Raw genomic sequence first — 19,664 nt, 5'->3', positions numbered from 1 at the left:
CAACATTTTTCTTAGTGTGGGGAAAATTTAAAATATATATGTGCGAGCGATTCTTCAAAAAGAATAAGCATCTTCATGTCTGTGTCATATCAACTAAACATCTTATCGTTAAATTATTTTCTTTAGACAAAAATCTCATTTAACCCCTTCGCGCAGTCTAGTAGAAAAATCGTTAGTAGGCACAAAACGTTTCAAAAAAAAATATCATATCATCGTATTAAAAGTTTTTGGGGTCGCTGAATCCAAATTTAAGGTCAGATTTTAAAAATTCAAAATGGCGGACCCAAGATGGCGGAAATATTTTAAGTTGATTCGATTCGTTCAAAATTTGGTACTCGGGGGGTTTTTGGGGTCGCTGAATCCAAATTTGAGATCAGATTTAAAAAATTCAAAATGTCGGGCCCAATATGGCCACCCAATATAGCAGAAAAAATTTTAAATTAATTCGATTCCTTCAAAATTCGATACTTGAGGGTTTTTTGGGTCGCTGAATCTAAATCTGACCTCAAATTTGAATTCAACGACCCCAAAAACCCCCGAGTACCGAATTTTGAACGTCTCGAATCAATTTTAAATGTTTTCCGCGATATTGGGTCCGCCATTTTGAATTTTTTAAATCTGATCTCAAATTTGGATTTAGCGACCTTAGTATAAAAAAAAATCCTTAGTATATATATTGACACTCAAATCGAATTATGTTTAGTATTTTTTTTCTAATGTGGACATATATGTCCAAAATCACAAAGGTGGCACGACTTTTTTTTGACATAAATGGGTCATCGACTGTCAAGGGGTTAAAGATCCCATAATTATGTGATACCTTATAAAAGAAACTAATTTTTTAAATAAATTTAGAAAACAATAATTCTAATATCGTATTCGCAACTAGAAATATCGACAAGCCCCGAGTACTTATTTCTAGGTATTTTTATGTAGTTTTCTATACTTCCGGTTCACCAAATTCGCCATTTTGAATTTGGAAAACCTGGGACCAGATTTACAATCAGCGAAATCGAAAATTCCCGAGTAGTTATTTTTGGAAATTTCTACGTACTTTTTTATACTTTCGGTTAGCCATGTTAGATCCGCCATTTTAAATTTGGTTACTTTGTTGTGAGGTTTACAGTGAAAGTAGCTATATCATACCTAATAATTTTAATATTAAACTGCATTCTAAGAAAAAAATAACTAATTTAAAAAAAAAAATAATAAACAATAGATGAGAGAACGTTAGGAAGAAAAGTGCCTTTTTTAAACCCTAGGCAGTAAAGTGGACATTTTTAACATTAGGAAGTAAAAATGTCCTTTTTTAACACTAGCGAGTAAAGTAGCCTTTTTATAACCTATTATAGGGAATAAAATAGATCTTTTTTAATTATTGAGTTATGAAATGGACTTGAACCATAGCCTATTAATAAAAAATTATTTATTTCATTTAATTTGTTTATTTTAATTAATTTATTTTAGTTTAATTTTATTTAATTTGAAAAAAAAATTTCACGACACCCATCGGTATTAATTAAATCGTAATAAAAATAAATTTAATAATTACATAAATATATGTATACAAAATGTATAATGAAGTCTTTTATACGACTATAAGCCATTTACGATAATCGTATTCAATGAGCTTTGTATAATATTCATATATTATTAACTTTATAAACTAACAATATTTACGCCGTGAAGCATGGGCTAATAAAATTCTATAATATGTACAATGTACAATTCACTTTATCTTGTCCATACGCAACAATTGAGCCGGTGCCCGTGGTCAAGTAAAAGGGCACACGCTCGTGAAAGTTGCAAATTGAGGTAATCACTGTAGAATATTTTAAGTTATGTGTATATATGTAACATATATATATATGCCGGAATCACGTATATGATATTTCACTTTACACTGTTATGATGAAGGACATGTGAAATTTTTTAAGCCCAAATGTACATGTACTTTTATAAAGATAGCGTATATATTCAGTTAAAAAGGTAATCTCATTTTAAGAGGAAAATTTCTATTCTATCTCTGCTAGTCACGTTTATTATTCTCTTAAAATGCAAAAATTTTTATTTTGAGATAAAAATTTTCAAAATGAAACATATCAAGTTGATGCTTTAAGTTCAAGGTCAAATTGTAAATTATAGTGCGAAATTAAATAATTTATTTACAGATTACGGCTATATTTTAGGATCGATTACAGGACTCTATATTGGATTTAAAAAAAAAAAAAAAAAACTTGTATACGAAGTCACAAAAGGATTTCCTTTGAAAAATAAAAAAAAATCCTTTGGAATTAAAATAATTTTTGTTATCTTAATAAACTATTAACCCTTTTATATTTAACGAGGAAGGAGGCACTAACATAACCTAAAAACTGAAAAATGGTTTATAACGCAAACAAAACATTAATTAAAACGATCTCTTTTTGATATAACTTATGTGCATCAAAACGTTGCAATAGAAAAAGATACAACCAAGTTTACTGTGTATTAAAAAAGTGTAAATTTATAATATTTAATACAACTTTAAAATTAATTTACATAATTATAATAAAATAATTACAACTTATAATCAAAAGAATTAAAAATTTAACAATTATGAACAATTATAAAAAAAGAAATAGGGTAAATGCACTAATTACGGCGCGATTCGAGTCAAAACTCCTTTAACACCAAAAATTACGTGCATTTTGAAGATACTTTGCCCACCGTAATTGGAGCCAATGGAAATCTTAAAAATGTTTCAATAACGGCGAGGGAAAAAAAATTTAATCTCAAATAATTAAATTAATAATTGTTTAAATGTGCATCTTTATTAGTAATTGTATCAAAAAAAGATTAAAATAATTTTTTTAATCATTTTACAACAATTATATTAAATATAATAGTAATAATAGTTATTATTTGTAAACGCGCCGTAATTGATGCACTTATCCTAATTTATTTTTAAAATATTTCTGTTTTTTAAAAATTAAATTTGTCAAAATGAAATTTTTATGGTGCATCTCGACTTTAAAATTAAAATTGCGAAGTAAAATTTTAGAAAATCATTGTCAAATATGTACTATTAGAACATTTACGATTAATTTTACAAAGAAGTATGTCAAATTCTTATTGTCAAGTGACAATAAATATAAAATAATAAGTGAAACATCTGAATTGTGACACTTTGCAGGGAATGGTAGCTTTTTTTCGATACATGGTGGGGAATTTAAATTGAGAAAAGCAGGGTGAGGCAAGTGACAAAAATATAAAGATACGACATATTTCGAACGTTCTACTGGAAATTTATATGCGCCCATTCTAAACTAACCCTTAATTTTAAATTAAAAATAATATTTTCAATGAAAGTGATGGATATTTTTCATAATATTAAAATAAAACTTACAAACTCTGCTAAATTAAACAAAATCATTCGAATAGAATAAATAAAAATAATTTTTAAAGGAATTTTCCATTAGGGAAAGGTAACACATGCAAAATAAAGAATTTTAAGGTTATGAACTCTCATTCTCAGATAAACAAAACTAAATCAGGTGTACCAACAATGTAACAATTCACCAGAACAGTGCAATACTAATGAAATCGCGTCAAATTTGAAAATGTGAAGCAAATTGTAATTCTTTAATTAACAAAAAATATAATATTCTCACACTGCAAAAAGAAGTATCTTATTTTAAAATGTTTTGGTAGCGTTTTTAAGACATTAGGTGAAACGATTCTACGGAAATCACTCCACGGAAATTCCATACGAAATTCCGCAAAAATTCTATACGGAATTCCGCAAAATTTTGAAAGTATTCCTTTCTTAATTTTGCGAATTTTTTTGGAAGAATTCCATACAGAATTGCACAAAATTTTCAATAAAATTCCACAACTTTATTTTTTGCTGATTTTTTTGTGCTTTTAAAATAACTGCTGCTACTATAACGAAAACTAGTCGACGATGATGTTCCTGGTGGATATAATATAGAATTTATGATAGATTAATTAATATCTAGTCGAACTTATTTGAGAGGTCAATGAAACGTTTTCCAAAAGAAATTTACTATTTTTCAGTCAACTAACTAACGGTAGTTGAATTTCTCGACTAATTTTTTTCAGTGTATCCACCAGCAGTTATTTTAAAATTACAAAAACATCAGTAAAAAATACACTCAATAAAAAAACTAGTAGATTTGACTACTTTTTAACTACCCTGCATAGTTCAATAGGTCCTTAACTGAATTTAAAAAGTTGTATGGACTATTAAAAAGTAGTTAAAAGAACTAAGAATTTAGTTGGGTCAAGGAAATTTTGTAATTGTTCTAATTTTTGAAGTTGATTTAACTACTTTTGTTAAGTACAATTAACTACTAATTCGTAATAAAAAATAGTTAAATTGACTACACGCACATAGTTAAAATAACCAAAATAGTAGTTACTTTTACTACACGGAGAAAAAGAAAAAGTAATTTTTACTACTTTCAGAGTAAAACTGGACCAACTCGAAGTTTCTGCGCATCTCTGGCAATTTTTACTCCAAAAATAGTAAAATTTATTATTTCTGTAGTAAATTTTACTGTTTCCGTAGTAAGTTTTACTATTTCTATAGTAAATTTTACTATTTTTGGAGTAAAAATTGCCAGAGATGCGCAGAAACTTCGAGTTGGTCCAGTTTTACTCTGAAAGTAGTAAAAGTTACTTTATAAAAGAAATCTTTTTTCTCCGTGTACTTTCAAGTCAGTTAACTAAAGGTAGTTGAGGATTTCGGCTAAATTTTTTTCAGTGTACATTTGTGAAATTCTAACAAAAATTTTGTGCAATTCTGTATAGAGATTATGTGTGTAATTCTTATAAAAAATTCACTAAATTACAAAAGAACTTCTTTCAAAAATTTTGCGGAAATTTTTACGGAATTTCCGTGGAGTAGTTTCCGTAGAATCGTTTCACCTGGATAAGATGTTTATGATGTCTTGAAAACGCTATACCAAAACATCTTAAAATAAAATCCTTCTTTTTGCAGTGCATAATATAATATTAAACAAAAATTTTATTATACAAACTAACTTATTCTTTAATAATTTTATAAACTTGTTGCTTAAAATACTATACGTGTGTAATATATATGTGCCTGAGTTTCAAGTATATCGTATTCAAGAGACTTTTCATAAATAGTGCTTTTAAACAGTTTGTGAAGGGCATGTGGAATTTTTCAAGCGGATATACATATTATAAAGCGCTTTAAAGGTTAACACAATATATATATAGTTCAGAATTTACCTTTTTAACAAGCCAACGAAAAATTACCTTCACCTAAACTAATGAAAACATGTTGTTTATTATAATAACTTAGCATGACTTGAAAAATTGTTTCAAAGTTTAACTACATTTAGAAAAGCATTTTTTTTTTAAATTTTTATTTAAAAAAAAATAAATAAGAGAAAATTTAATATATAATAATGAACAAATTTTCGACATCTTTTTGCAAAACTTGAAATGAAATTAGCAAAAATTAAAATTAGCAAGTCAAATATTTATATATATATATATATATTGCGGATGCAAATTAAAGAATATTGACTAATTTTCGATTTATTGAAAAATGAGGAAAAAAAATATATAGTGGTAATCAGAGTTCTATATATATATGTGTATATATATAAATTTTTATCTATTCACGCCTGAACGATTACAAAAGTCCACTTATTATGCCAATGTTACTGTAATATTTGCACTTAATCGTGGAGAAACTTATATATATATGTACATGCCTGATAGATTCTGTTTTATTCATTCGCTTAAGTTCATTTCGTATATATTTATGTGAGGTTTTAATATATTTGCACCCAGAAATAATATATATAAGCAATTCCGTTTGCTTCTGATATACGTACGAAAGTTATATAATTATAAATAATATATAGTAATATATGTTTTGAAGGTCCACCTTTTGTGGATTATGAGAATTGCTCAAGAATATTTACATAGCATTGAGAAGACGAGATCAGCAAACTTTGATATTTTATCATATACCATCACTGTCATTCACAAAAAAAAGATGAGTCGAAATTTCAAGTTCACGTATATTTGATTCGTTCTGGGTATCATCGTTGATACAGAGAGTTATCACATAAATTCGAAAATTATTATTATTTTTCTTCTCAATTCACGATAAAAATAACGAAGACGTAATATCGTAGATTTACAAAAATTTCTCGAATCTAAAAAAAAGTAAATTCCGCCAATTTGGAAGTTGACCGTCAGAGCAAAAAAAAAAAAAAAAAAGACATTGATTCTCGAGAATTGAAAAAAATACTATGTAAATATTTGTATTAGTATATCGAAAATTGCCAGTAGCCAATTTTTGATGGGATAGAGTAAGATTGAAATTCTTACCTGCAGGAAAAATTGTATAAATTAATAAAAATTTTGAACACTGATTATGACTTTTTTTTTATTCTTACATATAGTAAAAAAGAAAATTCCAGTAAAAAATACAAATATTCGATCTGAATCTATTTCGGTCACAAGTGTGCAGGCATCTGCTTCTTGATATTGTAAATTTAACAACAAAGACAAAAATCTAATCATATTGAATTGTGTTTTTGTCATTTAGGTTATAAGAGATTGATTAGAAAATTTTTTTAGGTTATAAAAATTTTCATTAAGTTTAATTTTAAGGAAAAATGAGACAAAGAATCTGAGCAAAAGTTAGTCAAACTGTGTATTTTTGTATTTTTAAAGAAAAAAACGATATAAACACAGAAAATTATAAGGTATTAAAATAAGCTGCAACGCTTATTATTTTAATCAAATTTTGCTTATTTTAATACCAAAATGGATTAAAATAATCAAAATTGGATTAAAATAATAAGCTTATTTTAATGCCTTTTAATTTTCTGTAAATTTTAAAAAAGTTTCGATGAAAAAAAAGGTTATATATAAATTATAAAATTTATTATTATATGAAATAATTAACTTAATAATTATTAAATTTTTTCAAAAGAGCTTCGGTAAAAACATTATTTTTAGGTTATGTTACCTACATCGTTTTCTATGCATAAAAACTTATAATTTTGATTAAAAAGCAATTTTTCTAATTGTTTAAAACTATAAAAATTAAATTATTTACAATTTCGCTGAAACTTTTTTAAAATTTAAATCATCGCTTTCTTTAAAAATACAAAAATACACAGTTAGACTAACACCCAGTGAAATAATTTCTTTCACAGAAAATTATAAGGCATTAAAATAAGCTGCAACGCTTATTATTTTAATCCCATTTTGCTTATTTTAATCCATTTTGATATTAAAATAAGCAAAATTGGATTAAAATAATAAGCGTTGCAGCTTATTTTAATGCCCTTTAATTTTCTGTGTTGATGTTTCTTTGATGACTTATTTTCTTTCATTCAAAATAAAATTTTATTTGAAACAAAAAAAGCTTCTTATAGTTTCAAAGAAATTTTCTTTAAAAGAAAGAAATTTGTGCATTAAATCAAAGAAATTCTAACATTGATATATAGGGTCAAAGAAACATTTATTTGAATTAAATAAAAAATTTCTTTGAAACGAAGATAATTTTTTTTTTTAATCAATATGATAATCTGTTTAAAACAAGTAAATTTTCTTTGTATGTATTTTTTTGAACAAGAAAATAATTTTTCAAATTCGAACAATTTTATTTTATGTATTTTCTTCAAAAAATTAAGGTTTTGTATAATTGAAAAGGTATATATATTTTCAAAATTTTTCCCACGCATGGAGAATCGAACCCCGAACCTTATAAAGACAAAGCGCATGTATAAATTACCGCACGCAGCTACAGTAACTTTTGATGATACTAATTAATTTGTTACTTCTTTCAATATAAATAACGCTCTCTTATATAATATAATATAATTTTTTTTATGGAATTTGACCGAAACCAGTATTTACTGAACAAATTTCTATACATTATGAAATATAAGTATTTTATAGATAAAAATTACAAAACTGCACAATATTTTATAAATTCACGAATATATATTTCACGATTATATTATATACCTATATATAAATAATTCAAATCGTTCACTTTATGAAAATTGAGAAACTGAAATTGATACAGCTGATCTTATATTATTGTAACTTACACGACAGGTCGTTAGATAATGCGAGTGCAAATAATAATAAGTCGAGGTTGAAATTAATTTTATAAAGTATACTTTCTCCGCTCATGCATTTTGTATATCATTTACGGTAAAAAAAAAAAATAATTTTTTTTTTCGCGATTAACAATAAGACGATTATCTCATGTCTCGTATTTATTGGCGACCCTTGCGATTGTAAACACCCACCCGCAATCACGTGGAGTTCCACGTGAGGCTCAATGCTACTATGGAAAGTAAAGTGTTGTCTATATATATATATATATATATATATATGTGTATGTTTTTTTGTCATTCTCATGCGGGTACACGTCCACTATATATACTGTCAGCGCGGTGAGTGTCTTACGGCAACTTTTAATCTAGGACGTATCTTATTCACTTTCATGAACGAGCGCGCTCGCTACGGTTTTCGTCGAACTTCCGAACAGGTGGGAAAAACTTATCCATGCATCAATTATATATAGGCTCTCCTAAGAATACGAAGTACTTTTTTTTTCTCTCTCTTTTGAAATCGCGTTCCTCTTGAGTAAATTCATCACAATTGACTGTATATAGCAGTCATTTAATTTTTTTTTTAAATTCATAAATATAGATAGTTATAAATGGCTCATTTTTAGTTTACACTATTTTTAAATATTGTGAATAAAAAATTTTACACTCAGTTAATTTAAGGGAAAAAAAATTATAATGGTTATAAAGAGGCTATACTGAGTGTGTTAAAACTGTATATACACGGTCATCTAGATACTAAACAAAAAATATGCAGAAGAATGTGATGAAAAAAAACTTCCGATGACTGATAAATTTTCTTTTGTTAAAGAGAGGGTCATTAATTGTGTTCAAGTTGGATACAAATCATGTTAAACATAGCAAGTGTTGTGTAAGAAATGTAGTGTATATAGTTAAAAATGAAATATCAGAAACAATCATGTTAATTTGTCCGAATGTGATAAAGAATTAAAAAATAAATATATACTTCTGATAGCAGTTACACAAAAAAGAACATAAGTTTATGTTCGAACTAGAAATCAGACTTTGATAATATGTATTTTAATCTGAAGCCAAACCTAACATATCTACAAGAAATTTTTAGTGCAAATTTTTATAAATTTCTAAAAAACGGTTTTTTTACATTTTATTTGCAAAATATCAATTTTTGACTCTGGAACACGGCAACTATGTATTTTAATACTGAATTTCAATACAGAAAATTAAAAGGCATTAAAATAAGCTGCAACGCTTATTAGTTTAATCCAATTTTGCTTATTTTAATACCAAAATGGATTAAAATAAGCAAAATTGGATTAAAATAATAAGCGTTACAGCTTATTTTAATGCCTTTTAATTTTCTGTGAATTTAGCTGAATTTTTATTTTACATTATTTCTCTTTCTCAGCTTTTTTATTGACAAAATTTTGATTTAGCCGAATATTAATTCTGCCGTACGATATAAAAACTTAGGTAACCGACATTGTCGCTTAGGCTGATTGTAGCCTGTTTATTACTACTGAAATCAGCCTAAGCGACAATGTCGGTTACCTAAGTTTTTACATCGTACGGCAGAATTTACCGGAATTGTCATTTAAAAATTTAAATCACACTTGTCCATAAAATTACATTAGTGAATGCGAGGAATAAAACCACGACACAGTATAGGGTTTTACATAGACATTGAAATTTTACAGCGCCATTTAAAATTGCTCTACACAGTTCTGTATATTTACAGAATCTTGTATTTCTAACCTCAAAATCATTAATATTGCCAAATTGAGTGCAGTAAAATCACCCCAAGTAGCAAGTAATATTACTCTACACTGTAAAAAGAAAGGTATTAATTTAATACCGACTTCAGGTACTGAATTGTCATTTGGTTCTAATCGGTAGTGTTTTAGTATTTTCTTTTTACAGTGTAATATTAAAATGTCCGCCTCATGGTAATATTACCGGTAATATTACTGTAATATTACAGTAACCCCCACAGTACCGTAACTTCCCTGAAAATTTAGTAGATATTTACTTGCAATATTCGGAATATTTAATTGCAAAGTTTAGTGAAAATTGTATAAAGATTTAAATGTTCCGATTAAATAAATGTTTAGTGTGAATCTTTCCTATACATTTAAATGAAATTTTCGTCTAATTATAATTATATCGGTGCACGGCATTGAAATTTAGAGTGTCACCATACGCGTCATCTTAAATTTAGATGCGTGCACGGAAAAATTCCGTGCCTAAACTTCTTCTTTCGGTACGCTCTATACACTGTAATTTCAGCTGTCATGTATTATAAATCTGGTTTATAAGTGAAACATTCTTTCCGTGTACAGTTAATTCTCACCTAACATTCAAATGATTCAATCCCCTGAAATTCTTGAGACAAATTCTGAATGGTACGCGAGTTTGAATGCTTCGCGAGTTGAATGGTATAGGCGACAATATCGATACTAACATAAACACAGAAAATTATAAGATATTAAAATAAGCTGCAACGCTTATTTTAATGACTTTTAATTTTCTGTGAATAGGTACGCCACCGCTGTTTCAAAACTCTGAATATAGCAGCAAGTCCCAGGATTGCCGCTGGGTTCGAGATTATGTTTGACAGACATAACCTCAAATTTAGGTCAAATTTTGGCAGAAAAATCCCCCCCTAACCGAAGAATTGAACATAACCTCAATAATTAGCTCAAATTTTGTCTCCCACCCATAAAAAAAAACAAACATAACCTCAAAATTTATATGAATTTTTAGAATTAGGCGAAAATTTCATTTAAATGTTCAGAAAAGTTTCGCGCTAAACATTTATTCAAGTGGGACATTAAAATCTTTATATAACTTTCAATAAACATTGCAATTAAATATTCCAAATATTGCAAGTAAATATTTACAAAATTTTTAAGGAAAGTTTCGGTACTGTGGGGGAATATTACTGCAGTAATATTACGTGCTACTTGGGACATAATTTTGTAACGGAATTTTTTACAGAACTTCGCACTTAGAAAAGGAATACTTCATTTAAATTTAGAGAACGATTTTGTATAAATTAACACACAGCTTTTAAGTTTTATTTTAATATATGGAAAATATCTACCACTTCCATTTTTAAAAATATAATTTTTTAAGTGGTAGATGGGAGAAGTAGTAGAAGTAGTGGTAATGGAAGTAGTAGATATTTTCCATATATTAAAATAAAACTTAAAAGCTGTGTGTTAATTTATACAAAATCGTTCTCTAAATTTAAATGAAGTATTCCTCTTCTAAGTGCGAAACAGATACTTATAATATTTTTTATATGAAAAAGAAATTTGAATTGAGATTTCTATCTACTTCCATCACAATAGGCAATGATCTAAATTAATTCGGGAAAATTGAATGATCTAAATTAAGAAAACAAATGTCGGCCTACTTAACACATATATATATATATACATAAACTATTCGTCGTGAATATATATCGAAAGGTGAGTTTTCTCCTTGCGTGAAAGTGCCAGACGAATAAAACTTTGATTCGAATCGAAAGGTAAAAAAAAGAGGTGTAAAGACCAAGCCTAAAGTAAATGTCGATCGCGATGAATTGAAAAAAATGTTTTAAACAATTGTTAAGAATATATTCTATATACAAGATAAACCCATATAATAGCAAAGTAATAGATATATATGTATGCGCGCACATAGGAGAAATTGAATCAGGGAGAAAAATTCCGACAAGTGGGGAGATGAATATATAGTCGGAAGACGGAAGGAAACTCTCTCGAATGTATACATACATACATACATACATACATACATACATACATACATATATATTGTATATAAATAAAAGTGTTAATTAGCAACAGCTTTGCCCCCTCCGAGAAAGTGTCGAAGAATTGAGTCAATTTCAATGGTATATAAGAACAAAAATTATAAGTAAACGGCAAAACAGATATTCTGTTATGCAAAGGAAAATTGTCATGCTTCGCCATTTAAGAAAGTCGCCCATAGCTTTTGAAAATAATAACTCATTTCTTAATACTTATGCAATAATTAATTACTCCCCTTTTGTCACTTTCATCATATTTTCCTTCTTTTTTTCATTCTCAATATGCGCACTTACTCTGCAAGAAAATTTATTTTCTTTTCAAAAAATTTTTTCATTAAATTCTCTAATTTAAGAATTAAATTTAAAATTTTGCGACGTATGAATTTCCCATAAAAATCAATAATTAGAATTTTCATTCTATAGATATTATTTTTTTTGACGAATTTTCATTTTTCGAATTATCATTTGACAAAATTATTTTTTAAACGAATTTTTACTTAATATATATTTTTTTTAGATACGGAGTTGTTGTTTAACAGAATTTTTATTTTATACATAATTTATCTGTATCAACTTTTTATTTCAAAAAAATTTAGCGGATTTCTCATTTAACAGAATTTTAAGTGATTCGAATTTTTAAATGTAAAGAATTTCCAATTCACCGAATTTAAATTTGTCCGAATATTTATTTGCACTAATTGTTATGTGTCAGATTTTTAAAAACGCCGGATTTCCATTTGTCCGAAACTGCAAATAGCCGGAAAAAAAATCAACAGAAAGATTTCGGCGTGTATTTAAAAATTAACCAATCGGAAATTATCAAGAAAATTTTGATTGGTTAATTTTAAAATTCGCGCCAAAATTTTTCTGTCGATTCTTTGGTCATTTGCAATTTCGGACAAATAAAAATTCTGTGTTTTATGAATTCTATCAAATAAAAATTCGTGCAAATGAAAATACGGATAAATGAAGATTCGATGAATTTGGAAATTCTGGCATTTAAAAATTCGAACCACTTCAAATTTTGTTGAATGAAAATTATGCTAAATTAACATTCGATTAAATTATAATTTTTTAAATAAAAAGTTGATAAAAAGAAATTCTGTAAAATAAAAATGTTGTCAAACAAAAGAATTTCCGTACCTAAAAAATCTGTTAAGTAAAATTTTGTTTAAAAAGAAATTCTGTCAAATGTTAATTCGAAAATTAAATAATTCGTCTAAAAAATAATTATATCTAATAAATAAAATAAAAATTACATCCCATGAAATTCTCAAAAAATGATTAAAATTCTAACTAATGATTTTTATGAAAAATTCATGAAAAATTTTTTTAACAGTATTTTAAATTAAAAATGTACTTTCTTTCTTTTTAAAAATATTGCTTGCGAGATATATAATCTTGGATGAATCAGTTTTAAAAAAACATCCTTTAAATTGCTATGAGGCATCAGTGAGAATAAAATGATTATTATAGGGATAATTTAGATCCGAAAATAGGAGCAAACTTTATGTCTTTTGTTCTTTTTTTTTCATATATGCGCACATAGAGAATGGAAAAAGAAAGTCTGAAACTGTTCATTTACAGTAGAAACAATAATATATATATATATATAAAGAAACTGTAACTTTGTCCCTGTCTAAAATGTACTGCGTGTATTACTCAGATTCTCCATTAAAGTATAGAGTCCTTATTTAAATGAAACTAAACCGCAAACACTTTCTTTTCAAGTGAAGCAGCTGTTAAGAAAATTCGCACTAAATTCCACATAATAATGTGAAATAGAGTTATTTCCATTTAAATAATAATTACGATATTATATACGGTTACCACATCAAAATATATCATTATATTTGTGCGATTCAAAAATGGTAAAGTTTATATTATTATTAGTGTTATTACGTTAAATTATGTTTCGTTATTTGAGTTCAAACTTTTGTAAAATGATCCTTAAAAAAATTGGAGTCAAATCATGAGAACTGTGACAAACAGTTTTTGGACAAAAAAAATTCATGAAAATTGGTGGTTTATAATAAAAAAAAAACACTTTCAACCATTTTTTGGAAATTTTAATTATTTATAATTTCACAGAAAATTAAAAGGCATTAAAATAAGCTGCAACGCTTATTATTTTAATCCATTTTGTTAGGGGAAGTGTCAGGGTTGGACACAGTTTTGGTTTTTTATTTATAAATATTTTGTTTAGATAAATTCAGTCAATTGTGGTATATGGGTGGAAAGATCTACAAAAGAGGTACACTTTTGCCGTGGACCGTAAATTGATTGGTCCAAAATTAAAAAAGTTATAAACATTTTTAAAAAAAAATCTAGTCAGGGTTGAACACTTTTTGAAAATCGAAACGCATTATTGGTAAAAACGTAAAATAACATTTGTAATGTTTTTTATTCTTATTTTTTCATGTTCATCTTTACTTATTGTTTACAAATTGTAAAGCTTCATGAGTTTAAAAAAGGAATGAACTCAAATTACAAAAAATAACGCTTTATTGTTCCAAATAACTCAATGAAATGATTAACAAAATTTATACAATTTAAGTATTATTTTTCTAATATCTTTGGCACAATTTTGCACTGAAATATCAATAAAATAAAATTTATTTGTATATTTATTTATAAATTGTGTCAAATTCATAATTAATATCAACCCTAACTGTATAAAGTGTCCAACCCTAACTAGAAGCATCATTTTCGAATTGTGCTAACCATAACCAGACATGTGTCGCGATTCGATTTTTCACTTTTTTTCTTGTTAAATTATGTACCCCACAATACATTCAATAAGCTTACCTTGCCGAATTCTTGCTTTTTTTACACATTTTTTAGGTTTATTCACAAGTCAAACAAAACTTTTTTTGTCTCTTCGATTGCACCGATGTCACAGGAGACGCTACTTTTGATTCTCCAAAAATGTAATGCCACAAAAAGTTAGGTTACACTACTAGAAGATTCGTCACGTACGCACACAGGTGGCGCTAGTGTTCTTATTTAAAAAAAGCCAAGTGTCCAACCCTGACACTATTCCCCTATTAAAATAAGCAAAATTGGATTAAAATAGTAAGCGTTGCAGCTTATTTTAATACTTTATAATTTTCTGTGTTTTTTTAAACTTTAACAAATTATTTTCAATATTGTTCTATAATGGATTAAAAGAAATTTAAATTTTTCAATTAATAGTACTTATCAATTAATTTAATTTTGCTGTTAGTAAATTTACCAACTTTTACAAATTATTTAATAGAATTAAATAAATTAAATTGAATAACAAGTTCAACAAAGCAGAAATCACTTGACGCAGCACAACGTTTACTACTACAAATAGTGAACACCAGGAGCGCTACATTCGCGTCACGTGACTATTTCAGTAATTGTATTATTGAAAACCATCCGTAAAAATTCTTTCTAATATTCAATTACCATCAATAAATAATTAATATTAGAAAGAATTTTTACGGATGGTTTTCAATAATACAATTACTGAAATAGTCACGTGACGCGAATGTAGCGCTCCTGGCGTTCAATATTTGTAGTAGTAAACGTTGTGCTGCGTCAAGTGACTTCTGCTTTGTTGTAAATATACATTGAGAAATAAATTATTTTTATTAAAATAATCGATTACTTGCCTATTATCATCAAATAAATATTTATTTCCGGCAAATAATAATTTTTATTTTAATTAAATAAACTTATAAATCAATAATTTCTCTATTTAAAACAAACAAAAATTTAATTGACTCAAATAAAAATTATTTGGTACAAAGGAAATATTTATTTGACAATATAGTCAAGTATAACGGATTATTTGAATTAAATAAATTTTATTTTCCCTCATTGTCTAAAGAAATTATAAATAAAGGAAATTTTCATTAATCGAAATGAAAAGACTATTAAAAAGCAATTTTATACAAAGAACAGTACAAAAAAAAATCCTATAATTGCATGATACAAAATAAAATAGCTGTTTTTGTAATTATATGAAAGAAAGAAAAAAAATGTAATTAAATATATAGGAAGGATGAAAGATATATAGGATTACACGCATCAGATGTTACGGTGTGTAGGCACGTCAATGGTATATCGAAAACGAGAGTAACTACGGCTAACTCATGTTTTACTCTTTATAAGAAGGCGACGTATCTGTCTCGAGGAAAGTGTAACACAAGCCGAGATTGTGTCAGAGAGGAACGAAATGAAAGTGGTTGGTTGGGATCGCGCGTGTTATTCATATACTACACACAATATTTTATATATACCTATAAGTTCGATAACTATCTTCACTTATATATAGTGATATTTCCTTTTTCTTCCCCTTCCTACTTCTTCTTATACCCTTCCATTTCTTTCAATACATATATAGAAGTTATTAAAACCAACGAGAGTTATATTAACATTAACGAAACAGTTTACACACTTTTCAAAACTCACTTTCTTTCTATCGCGAGTGAGCGCTGTGAAATTATCTTTTTCCTTAAAATTACAGTTTTCCTCGCACATTATATTGTGTAAACGACATGGCACGAGGATATATAGTATTAAATAAGATAAATGACACGATTTTAGAAAAAAAAGAAATGCGACTACTTTTAATAACATATTATATATATTGACAGATATATAGGGAATGGATATAATTATTATAGAAAAGAACAAAAATTATGGACAAGTATGTATATATATATATATATATATATAGGAAGGAGAAAGTCGGATCTGCGCGTAACATAAGAAAATGTGTGCAATAATTGAAGTTATTTATTTCCTCGTTTACCCATAGGAACAATATAAAACTGACGCTAGTTGTTCCGAGTTTTGATGGAAAAATTGTCATTTCTTTTTTTTGGTATAATAATAATTGCTGAATAGAAAGTAATTAGTCGTTTGTAGGATGTGACAAAGGAAAAAAATGCCATATTGTGTAATAGTAGTATTAACGGGGGACTAATATTTGGATGTGTTAAAAAATACACTTTTTACAGAATTTGACAAATAGAATAATTAATTGTTAATGTAAGAAGAAAATTTTAAATTAAACAGATATTAGAAGGAAAATAAATGACGATGAGTACGAAATGATTGTAGAATTTATTTTATTTAACAAAAATTCATTGAACATAAAGTCAGGGTCAAGGTTATTGTGATGTATTTGAAATACCATTTAATTAAGAAATTGTCAAGAGCAAGAAATTTATTAGTAACTTTGATGTACCAGTTACCGTTCATTCATGACACAACACACATATAAAAGTTAAATAAAATATTTTTCTTACATAATCACAAAGAAATAAAAGTATAATATAATTTACACATTTTTGTGATATTAAAAGTAATTTGTTTTTGGCAAACTTTAAGTACCTTTAGCACTGAAACAAAAGGTCGTAGAACCTTCACTTCACAGAAAATTAAAAGGCATTGAAAGAAGCTGCAACGCTTATTATTTTAATCAAATTTTGCTTATTTTAATCCATTTTGGTACACAGAAAAAAGTTGGTGTCATTTTTGTTGCGGTTAATTTTGTCTAATGATAAAAACCCATAAAATTTAACTTTAACTAGGGTTAGAATTTGTTGCAGGTTATTTTAACACCAAATTCTGGGTTAAAATAACACTTTGTTTTTCTTGTGTATTAAAATAAGCAAAATTGGATTAAAATAATAAGCGTTGCAGCTGATTTTAATACCTTATAATTTTCTGTGTTGGGCTTAAATTGAAGCCAACTATAATCCCCAAAAATCACATTTCTTACACGATGACCTCAAAGTCATTTGTAATCCATTTTTGAGTTGCAAAAATTAATTTTGGAATAATTTGAGTGCATATACCTACAGCGATGAAATGAAAGGTCATATAACATTTTTTTGGGTTTAAACTAAAGTTTGAACTTTAGACTACAATCCCTGAAAATTATTTTCCAGCACCTTAACCTCAAAGTCATTGGTAATAAATTGTTTACTTTCAACAAAGGAAGCTATTTTTAACAATGGTTATAACAATTTTGAGATTATTGTAGCATCAAAATAATTTTTAGGGATTGTAGTCTAAAGTTTAAATTTTAGTTTAAGCCCAAATAAAAAGTTCTCTGGCCTTTTGTTTCATTGCTAGAGGTGCGAGCTCAGACTTTTCTAAAATTAATTTTTGCGACTCAAAAATGTAATACAAATGACTTTAAGGCGATGGTGACAGAAAAGTGCTTTTTGGGGATTGTAGTAAAAACATTATAATGACAGTCAAGTTAGCATTTTTAGATGTTTTAACTCAGGACCTCAGTTTCTTTTGGCTAAACCCATCATTTTGGGGTCAAAATAAAGTAGGGGAATAGTGTCAGGGTTAGTCACTTGTCAGGGTTGGACACTTGGCTTTTTTTAAATAAGAACACTAGCGCCACCTGTGTGCGTACGTGACGAATCTTCTAGTAGTGTAACCTAACTTTTTGTGGCATTACATTTTTGGAGAATCAAAAGTAGCGTCTCCTGTGACTTCGGTGCAATCGAAGAGACAAAAAAAGTTTTGTTTGACTTGTGAATAAACCTAAAAAATGTGTAAAAAAAAGCAAGAATTCGGCAAGGTAAGCTTATTGAATGTATTGTGGGGTACATAATTTAAGAAGAAAAAAAGTGAAAAATCGAATCGCGACACATGTCTGGTTATGGTTAGCACAATTCGAAAATGATGCTTCTAGTTAGGGTTGGACACTTTATACAGTTAGGGTTGGACACCCATATTAATTATGAATTTGACACAATTTATAAATAAATTTTATTTTATTGATATTTCAGTGCAAAATTGTGCCAAAGATATTAGCAAAGTAATACTTAATTTGTATAAATTTTGTTCATCATTTCATTGAGTTATTTGGAACAATAAAGCGTTATTTTTTGTAATTTGAGTTCATTCCTTTTTTTTAAACCCATGAAGCTTTACAATTTGTAAACAATAAGTAAAGATAAACATGAAAAAATAAGAATAAAAAACATTACAAATGTTATTTTACGTTTTTACCAATAATGCGTTTCGATTTTCAAAAAGTGTCCAACCCTGACTCAAAAGTCCAACCCTGACTAGATTTTTTTTTTTTTAAATGTTTATAACTTTTTTAATTTTGGACCAATCAATTTACGGTCCACAGCAAAAGTGTTCCTCTTTTGTAGATTTTTCCACCCATTTACCACAATTGACTGAATTTATCTAAACAAAATATTTATAAACAAAAAACCAAAACTGTGTCCAACCCTGACACTATTCCCCTACCTAAATTGTGTATTTCGAACTCCTTCGGGTACCTAATTTTTTTTTGTAAAATATAGGTGCAAAAAATCAGTTTTTTACAAATTGCTGCTTCCCATTATATTTTAGCGTAAAAATAGTTCAGAGAAAAAAGAAAGTGTATAAAATTCTGAGTAAATTGAAAAAAAATCAACTCAAAAATTGTCCGAGATATACCTTTTTCAAAAAAAAAAAACATTTTATTCATGATTTTAGCAAAAATCCGGTATTTTTCAATATCTAGTTTTGAAACAAATGATTTTTTGAAAAAATGTCCAACAGGAAAATTAAAGCTGACGAAATTCCTGACAATTTGCAAAAAAGAACAAAACACTATGATTGGTCAAAAACTATATTTTTAAAAAATATTGGTAAATATTGTTTTAAAAATTTTTTATAACCTGTAAATAACAGTTTTAAATGAATTACTAAATTGAATTGCATTTAAT

Source organism: Leptopilina boulardi, unplaced genomic scaffold, assembly GCF_019393585.1.
Source record: "Leptopilina boulardi isolate dan_hultmark-lab unplaced genomic scaffold, ZJU_Lbou_2.1 LbouV2_328, whole genome shotgun sequence".
Classification (NCBI taxonomy): Eukaryota; Metazoa; Arthropoda; class Insecta; order Hymenoptera; family Figitidae; genus Leptopilina; species Leptopilina boulardi.
The sequence above is the reverse complement of the archived record's forward strand: the minus strand, read 5'-3'. Positions refer to the sequence as shown.